Source organism: Rhagoletis zephyria, unplaced genomic scaffold (genome assembly GCF_001687245.7).
Source record: "Rhagoletis zephyria isolate East Lansing unplaced genomic scaffold, Rhagoletis_zephyria_1.1 Rzeph_scaffold_18516, whole genome shotgun sequence".
In the NCBI taxonomy this organism is placed as follows: Eukaryota; Metazoa; Arthropoda; class Insecta; order Diptera; family Tephritidae; genus Rhagoletis; species Rhagoletis zephyria.
Genome location: NW_016175577.1, coordinates 1 through 9,915, shown reverse-complemented (window position 1 = coordinate 9,915; position 9,915 = coordinate 1). Strand labels below are relative to the sequence as shown.

General features: G+C 32.6%; 1 non-coding gene across 1 annotated transcript; it reads right to left on the bottom strand.

Annotated features, from left to right (window-relative positions):
* Positions 1-2,813: 2,813 nt before the first annotated feature.
* TRNAT-AGU (transfer RNA threonine (anticodon AGU)) lies at positions 2,814-2,887 on the bottom strand. The gene has a single exon. It is a non-coding gene; the product is annotated as a tRNA-Thr (tRNA).
* Positions 2,888-9,915: the final 7,028 nt, after the last annotated feature.

The window sequence follows — 9,915 nt, the reverse complement described above, 5'->3', positions numbered from 1 at the left end:
GCTGACAGCGGTACTTAAGCGAGTTTCACTGTATATTTAAAACTAATGCTTGATTTATTTAATGAAAAACTTAAAGTGCTTAAATTTACTCAATTTATTAAATATTCTCCTTTTTCTATTTCTTAGGCACCGCATAGTTTGCTTGTTATCAATTGTTGAAAAGCAGAATCAAGGCCTCAGCTTCCGCATGCGCCATTTATTGGATGAAAAAATGGATAACTTCACAAATTTGGTGTATGAACGGCCATCCTACCACATGGTGGTGACTTTGTTTCTGGTGTACAAGGACTAATTGACGCTGGCATCGTTCAAGCTTTTTGTGTAAGCTCTCGTTTGCTGTTGCTGGTACTGGGTGTGTGTAATGAATGTAAGGCTACCTGTGCTTTCATTGTTGAGTCATTGTAGAAAATTGCTTAAGCAAAGTTTATAACCAAAGTGAAAGACTTAAGTTCAAAAAAAATAATATTTAAGTACAAAACATCGCATCATATGCATATACATATTAATAGATAACTTAAAAAAATAAAAAATATTAATAAAAACTTAAAATGTTGTACGTAAAATAATGGCAAGAAATTAATGCGCACATCAATATCGGAATAAACTTTTTAGGTACTTTGTTCCACGCGTTAACTAAACTAATTATACATATGGGTCATTCCATACAATATTTACACCTCAATATTTTTTTTTGGCGTGACATANCGTGACATATGTATATTTTTTTATCTTTTTTTTTTTCTTTATCGGAAAAAAGAAGACACCTATTTTTTATTTCGTCATGGCATTCCAAGATCTCGAAAAAAAAATTCACGAAATTTTGAACTCACGGAGAAGTATCTTTTTTCAATTGTTTGCAGTTAATAAACTATTTGTCGGAGAAAATCAGTTAAGGTATCAAAATGTGCGTAATTACCTCGGCTTTCCATGAGAGTGTGAGATAGATTAAAATAAATTAAAAAATCGCATTTTTTATTTTTTTATTTATTTTTATTAACTTCATCATGTTTGATTTTGATTTCTTTCAACCTGAATAGTTGTCAAACTTTATGGAAATGTAACCACGCCCACTTATGATTACATGTGTACAGTGGCCGACACAGGGGAGGGGCGATGCGGGCGATACCCGCCCCCCAGCGTTAGAAAAAAATTTCGGTTAAAATATATTACCTCAAACGAGAAATTTGAAAACAAATTAAAAAAAAAACTCTTTTTAATCTTCAATCATAATTCCTTTTTTAGGCTTGCACAAGATTATTTATAGAATAAAAAGGCATGTAAATCTCTTAAATTAAAAATTACAACAATGGGTATGCAAATACTATAAATTTTTTTTTATTGCACAAAGATTGAAACTTGTATTTATATGGGTTCTGTTAAAAATATGCTATACTTTAAAAAAGAAGAATTAAAATTAAAAAATTTGAAAATAAATTGTGAAATCTTGTCAATATGTCGTAAAGTTATGATAAGAACTATATGTATGCATGTCGAATCAAACTGTTTGATACTACTTTTTGTCTATTTCCGCGGTGAATGTATAAAATTTCACATTCAACTGTGTAACCAGAAATTCGTAGGGGGATAACAGCAAAATGCGTAGAAAAAGCGCTTACCGCGTTAGTTACCGATATCGCTAAGGAATTATACTATTTGGACATTGCTCTTCCTCGGAGAGCGGATAGATGCAATTTTCGGGCTAATTATTGTGCATCTAGCGCCGAAGATTATTATACATATACATCACGTGAAAACATTACATATACATTACATGACCATTTTTGAGTTGAACTATTACTTCCATTCAGTGCACGGTCGTGGTTTAAACTTAGTTTGAACGCCCGAGCTGGCTGCTTTAAACTAAGATTAGCCAATCAAATGTCAGTCATCTGTTCATTTTAAATTCAGTTTACGTAATCTAAGTTTAAACGGCTACTGATACTGGCCCTTAGATATTGAAATTGACACTGAACGGATAATACAAAGATTCCCAAAAGGAAAGCACAAAATTTAGTTTGCAAATTAAATTATTATAATCAAAATCCGAATAAGTATTGTTTGAAGATGGATAAAGTAATACTTTCGAATAAAATAGCAATAACTGGAAAAATTAACCGCCACAACTTTTTTTTTTAATTATTTAAATTTTGTTGAATAAATAAACAGTGAAAATAGTAGCTAATAAAATAGAATAAAATCAATAAGATCTATATGGTTGTTTGTCTTCTTTCCAGAAAACAAATTCTTTTAATAAAACCAAAAAGAAATCTTTATTTTTTTAAGTTACTTAATTAAAAGCTTAAAGTAGAAAATAAAATAAACAAAAAAGTTTGCGCAGGCATGTCCTCGAACCCGGGACCTACTGAATGACAGTTTACAGCTCTACCCATTCGGCTATGGTGGCCACTTTGCCGATAAACTTCTATTCATTAATATGAATCAATTTTAACATGGAATTTAAAACGCAAGAAGACACCACGTAAAATTAAAAAGTTCTTTCTTAATGATTTTCTTTAAGAAATGTGATTTTCATGATATTCTTTGAAATAAAATTAATAAGAAACTTCACATAAAACCATTAAAGAACCTCCATGGAATTTAGCTCGTTTTTTCGGCTGTTTTATACTTTACTGTAGAAACTTTTCATAGAGACAATCTTCCCGTTTCCGTAGGTCACAGTTTTCTCTATGTAGTTACTAAGAAACACTCAAAACGCATTCCAACAAAAATGAGCTTCAAATTAAAAGGTAAGAATGAATGCACGGTTAAAAAAAAATTAAAATAGTAGCAATGATTTGGAAATTAATCACTGAAGGCCCCGGCGAGATTCGAACTCACGATCTCCTGTTTACTAGACAGGCGCTTTAACCAACTAAGCCACGGCGCCCAGTTGATGACGGCGAACAAATATGATAGCAACAACGTAGAGCTGGCGAAAATCTAAAAATATCTCTATTTGATATTGAAGATATATAAATCAAAATTTCATGAGAAATCAGAAATCATAGATAACTTCACAATAGATAATATAAGTGTGGCGTTTTGTTGTTGTATGCTCGTGTAAATAAGTGCTCACAGCAATTCAGTAGTGTTTCAGATATTTAGTAGAATGAATTCTATAGACTAAGGACAGTAGTTATGGTCGAAATGAAAGTAGCCCAGTCGGAAAAGTAGTAATGCATTACATGCGTTATAAATAATATAATGTATTTCTTATGAGTTCTCGATTATATTACTGCTAACTATGTAATCAGCATTCTAATGTATTCAAAAAGTTTCAAAAAATTCGTATTAAAACCCATTCATTTCTCGATACTAGGTAATGCAAAATCGTATGCCCCACTTTTCTTACGACATCGCCCTAGGGGGAAAATGCATTTTCGAATGTGAAAAGGGTTGTTTTACTTATTATTTTTTCGATTACTATACGTTACATTTTTCCACTGGGAGGCTTTAGTGATAAAAATCCCATTTCAATGAAAATGGCACTGCAACTTTGCATAGAAAGTGCAATAGAAAATAGAAAGCGAATCCCCCACATCATTTAATGTGTTGATGCTTTCTGACATTTGTGTTTTGGTGTTATGGCCAACTTAGATTGCACGGATTTTCTTTGATAATTTTCTATTAAAATACAAAATTATTAATTATGCTTTTGACATTCATTTTATTAATTTTTACTTCGATAAGCTCCCTACGTAAAAGAATTAGGCCAGTGTCGGAGCCACAGCCGCTAAACTTTAATGTATAATACATGATATTATTAAGGGTCGTCACACCCATTTTGATAGTTTTGGTAAGCTGCTAGATGGTCTTCGGTAATGTTATCAACTGCGATCGTCCTTTTCAGCTTACTTTTGTTAGTATGGTAAACTAGGTTTATCAACAGTTTATTCGTAGCTTTTGCCTAAAAAATTGTAAAAGAAAGTTTAATGAATTGTACTCATTCTCATATGTATGCGTTATACCTTTAAATATATAAAAATGTAATATATTTATTATATATCGAACAGCTGATTGCAGTTTACCAACTACCAGAAAAATTGTCACGCTTCCACTATGATAATTCGGTAATCGGTAAACCGATAATAAAATAATTTTACACAAACAAAGGACATGGGGAAAATTTTCTGAACACCGAGCTACCGAGTACCAAGGTCGGTGTGTAGACCCCTATTATTAGTATTCAAGTTAAAATCTGAAGCACATAAATATGTACATATTGCTGGCTCATGTGAAAAATTGCTAAGTCCTTTTTTTAAATTTTACAGGATAGAAAAAACTTCTTACAGCCATTTTCTTCAAGCGTTTTGCAAATATTTAAATAAAATGTTTTGCGTGTTTAAATCAAAGCAAAACTTCTTACGAATCAGAAGTATTCGATGCTGGTTAAAATAATTCCCCTTTTATTGAACATAAATGGGTAAAAATAAAACATGCACTTTAAACCTTTTCGAAACGATGAATTTCTAATAGATCAATAGAAAAACAAAAAAGGGAGGGCGACTGAACCACAGTACTTCGATTCATTTTTAGTTCATTTCATACTAGCCAACTGCGAAGGTTTTTGTTTATCTCATTTTTAAATTCGAAATTCCCATTTCAGTTCAGCGGTTTTCACTTTTCTTGCGTTGCACATTACAAACACAGCCGTAATGCGACTATCTCTGATATAGTATCTATTTTTTTTTTTTTTTATCAAGTTCACAAGGCCTTTCTCGTGTTTTGAAGGTGATAATGCAAAAAATAATTATCCAAAAAGAAAGTAAAACGCATTTAAACAGTGCTGAGTTATTACAAAACTAAATTAATGGAAAAGTTATCAGCGCCCAAAGAAAGGCTTATTGCATGTCCTACCCCTCACATAAAAATATGTGTTCTTTTAACCTAAATTACAAATGCGTAAGCTTTCTATAGTTTAAATTAGGTCTTTTTACTAAAACTTAAATAAATATTCATATCAAATCTGTAGTGTTCATTTTACTCACGAACTATGTATCCCAACCATCACAAAATACTGTCGCACCCGTCACTAGCTAAAATGTTTTTTTTTTTTTTTAATTTCAAATATAATGTGCCATCAAAGCATAAAATTAACCTTAAAACTATATTTACTTCATTCGAGAAACCCGCTATGCATGAAATATTTAGATATAGTTTGTCTAAAGTTGGGAAATGAATTCATCAACTCAGAGAGGCGGGTGTCATCGTTGTCTCACCCGTCAGCCTTGGGAAAATGAAAATTTTCTATGTAAATTATATACATAATGAAGTTTTATATTTTATTATTTTCGTCTTAAATTGATATCTGACTTCAAGAGTTAACAGTTTGAAACTTTTGCAAGGAATGGTTAAAGAGAAATTACTGAATGATACATATGTTTGAATAAAGAGATGTAATAATGACTGAAAAGCAAATTAAAAAACGAAATAAACGAAAAAAACTTATTTAGATAGGAATCCCATAATGAGACGCAAAATACCGTGTGCCCTTATATGGTGCGAAAATCCCAAATTATGCGCGAAGTCTCACGAGTTACCAACATTGTTTCATACTGCAGACATTTTTATTACTCTTAATATTAGCTTAAGTACTCGCATTAGTATTCATCTTCGTATTTGTCATCGTCTGTAACAATAATGGCAATGACGGAAAAATTTGTTACAAACATTCCTAGGCAGGGAAATATGATGAAACTATTCGACTACTTTTGGAGATCTAGTGGTACTCAACGGATTATTTTCAGACTCAGATTTCTGAAAAGCGCAATGCAGTGAATAGCACCCGGAACGAGCGGAATTGCAAAGCGTACCTTTGAAGGGGTCCACTTCCCTTCCATCTTTGAGAACTTCTCTACTTTTACACCATCGTCATTGTAGCCTTCTTATTTGGAGTTTCTCAGGTTAAAGTTACATCCCTGTATGGAAACCCCGAACTGGTGAACCAAATTTCTAGTTCCGTCCTAGATCTTTATCGCCTAAAGCGAACCAGTCCGATAGTAACTAGATCGCCTCCAGTTCAAAAGCAGGGAGATGTGGCACTTAAAAAAAAAACAGTTTTATTTTTAGAAATCTTTATCTAAAATGACGAATTTGCAACTGGTTCGAAACCATCGAAAAGGCAATGGGTCTAAATGTACTAGAAGCGCACCAGTTTAGAACTAGAGATTTTTTCCACAGGGATACAACCCCCCATACAATCAGCAAAAAATTGTTTGGCGTAGTTTCGACTAATGGATATCTATCCTCAGAAAATTTTTAAAATGCCTCCAAATTCCGGCACATTGGACAGGTAATAGTATATGAGAAAAAACAGGAAGCTGTGTGTATATTGTTGTTGATTTTGGAATCCATAAGCGTAAACAAAATTTGAAATTTAAGAGCAAAATCTAAGCAAAAGTGACAATTTAAAGACGAAATTCTCGACAGAAGTAAAAACAGCTGCCCTACTGCTGCTAACTGTTCAATATGCTTTACTCCACACAGAATATTCAGCGTGAAATGTGTTAAAAAAAAACTTTGAAAAGCTAAATATGTACTAGTAAAATTTCTTTTAAAAATTTGAACAATAATCATTAACGTCTAATCTTGATTCATACTCACAAATACTCAGTTTTTATGACTTCAGAAACCACATACAGAACTACATATGTGGTCCTCGATTCGAATAACAATCGTTCAGATTCAAAAATAAAAGCTGGTTCACAGGCCTGTCATTTTTATGAGCTGTTACGGCACCAAAATATAGAATACGGCACAAATACGGGACATTAACATAATTACGGAACATTTAGCGTCCGTATGAAATAAATAAATTTCCAGGACATCTGACGCAAAAGAGGCCTGACCCGTATAATACAGGGCGGATGGTCACCGTAGTTATGGTAGTGGTATTGGATAAAGAAGTGAAAACAAGACTGTCGGTGGGCAAAATAGAGATACGCAAAAACTTTTTACTTGAAGCATTGAATTCGGACTACGCTCGCGGCGATTACAAGGAAGTGTTACGCTGCGCGTCCACTGCAACTTGTATGGGCTAAATAATGCTCGGCCGGTGGTGAAGTACAGAACACGAGTACCGAATCCGGAGAACCGGATCCTTTAACGAACCGACCGGTCCGGGCTTTACAAGAACTCAAAACAGTCTTAAAAGATTTGAAACTCGATGCAAAAAAAAAAACGGTTCCAAAAAAACTGAAGAAAGATTGAAACTCGATGCCAAAAACAAAAAAGACAAGTGCGCTGGGCGACACTGGAGAAGTGAAACTTACGTTACTTATCTATTTTGTCGCATAACCAATGTATACATACACACATCTGCTTTTGCTTAAGGTTATATTTTTTCTCTTTTTTCTATCTAGATCCCTACCATGTTCCTTTTAATAACATTCATGTTGTTCTGTTTTTCATTCTGTTTTCTTAATTTTTATCTTTATACTCTATCGATAACAAAATCGATAATAAACTCCAACAAAATATCGATACAAAACCGATAGAAATATCGATAACAAATTCGATGACAATTTCGATAAAAATTTCAATAGCAACATCGATAATACCACTGGTAGCAAACCCGATAAAAATCTCGACAAAAGAATGGATAAATATCGACAACAAAATCGATAACAAAATCGATAAATACCTATAAAAAAATCGATAAATATTGATAACAAAATCGATATAAAACTTCGGTAACAAAATAGTTAAAAATATCGATTACAAAATCGATAAAAATATCGATTACAAAATCGATAAAAATATCAATTATTATATCGATAAGTTCCGAAAATATCGATAGCAAAATTGATAACAATATCGATAAAAATTTTGACAAGAAAATCGATAAAAATATNGCATTGAATTCGGACTACGCTCGCGGCGATTACAAGGAAGTGTTACGCTGCGCGTCCACTGCAACTTGTATGGGCTAAATAATGCTCGGCCGGTGGTGAAGTACAGAACACGAGTACCGAATCCGGAGAACCGGATCCTTTAACGAACCGACCGGTCCGGGCTTTACAAGAACTCAAAACAGTCTTAAAAGATTTGAAACTCGATGCAAAAAAAAAAACGGTTCCAAAAAAACTGAAGAAAGATTGAAACTCGATGCCAAAAACAAAAAAGACAAGTGCGCTGGGCGACACTGGAGAAGTGAAACTTACGTTACTTATCTATTTTGTCGCATAACCAATGTATACATACACACATCTGCTTTTGCTTAAGGTTATATTTTTTCTCTTTTTTCTATCTAGATCCCTACCATGTTCCTTTTAATAACATTCATGTTGTTCTGTTTTTCATTCTGTTTTCTTAATTTTTATCTTTATACTCTATCGATAACAAAATCGATAATAAACTCCAACAAAATATCGATACAAAACCGATAGAAATATCGATAACAAATTCGATGACAATTTCGATAAAAATTTCAATAGCAACATCGATAATACCACTGGTAGCAAACCCGATAAAAATCTCGACAAAAGAATGGATAAATATCGACAACAAAATCGATAACAAAATCGATAAATACCTATAAAAAAATCGATAAATATTGATAACAAAATCGATATAAAACTTCGGTAACAAAATAGTTAAAAATATCGATTACAAAATCGATAAAAATATCGATTACAAAATCGATAAAAATATCAATTATTATATCGATAAGTTCCGAAAATATCGATAGCAAAATTGATAACAATATCGATAAAAATTTTGACAAGAAAATCGATAAAAATATCGATAACAAAACAGACAAAAATATCGATGATTTTATCGATAAGTCTCTAGAATCCCGAAAATTTCTAAAATCCTAAAATATTTCCCAGATTGAGTCTCTGTGTCTCTCTCTATATCCTTTCCTCTTTAATTACCTTTATTTTAATCTTTCTTCCCCTATCTTCGTCTTTACTTTTATCGGTATCCTTATCCTCATCTTTGTTTTTACTTTTATGCTTATCATTTCCTTTATCTTCATATTCTCCTTCACCTTGGCCCTTATATATATACGTAAAGTGTTTAAATTTATCTTGGTCTTAATTTTTGCCTTTATCTTTACGCACCTTTGTTTTTGTTTTTATTTTTACCTTTGTCTTTATCCTTTTATTTATCTATGTACATATTCAACTTTACTTTCATTCTTGTATTGGTCTTTTTCCAAGTGTTATTCTTTAACCTTTAATTAGCAAATTTTTGTTAAATTAATACCATATGCATACACACAAAAAGCTATTGTTTCAGCCCCAACCATTTCCGTTGCATCATTTCCTTTGCACCATTTCCGTTGCATCATTTCCGTTGCACCATTTCCGTGTGCAATTTCCGTTGAATTTACCAATTTACTCCCAACCAACCAACTGCCGCTAAAGAANAATTAGCAAATTTTTGTTAAATTAATACCATATGCATACACACAAAAAGCTATTGTTTCAGCCCCAACCATTTCCGTTGCATCATTTCCTTTGCACCATTTCCGTTGCATCATTTCCGTTGCACCATTTCCGTGTGCAATTTCCGTTGAATTTACCAATTTACTCCCAACCAACCAACTGCCGCTAAAGAAGTTTCACTTCAAAAACGGTTTCAGAAAAACTCAAGAAATATTCCAAGATACTCGAAAACGGGTTGGAAAACCTGCAAATAGTGCTCAGAAATACAAAAAAAAAGTCTGAAAAACTTAAAAACTATTCAAAAATCGGCAATAAAAAAAGCAAAAACTGTCTCAAGAGAACATACGAATAATTAGCGAATCTCTGCTTTACACAGCCAATTCCATCAGCTGCAACAATTTTCTCTTTGACTCATTTTGTAGTTTGCATTTCACGATTACAAAGTTCATGGTTGTAGTGGATAATACAAATGTTTACAATAGGGGTATTCACGATCCGGTGCATACTGTCTAGCATGGTGCAT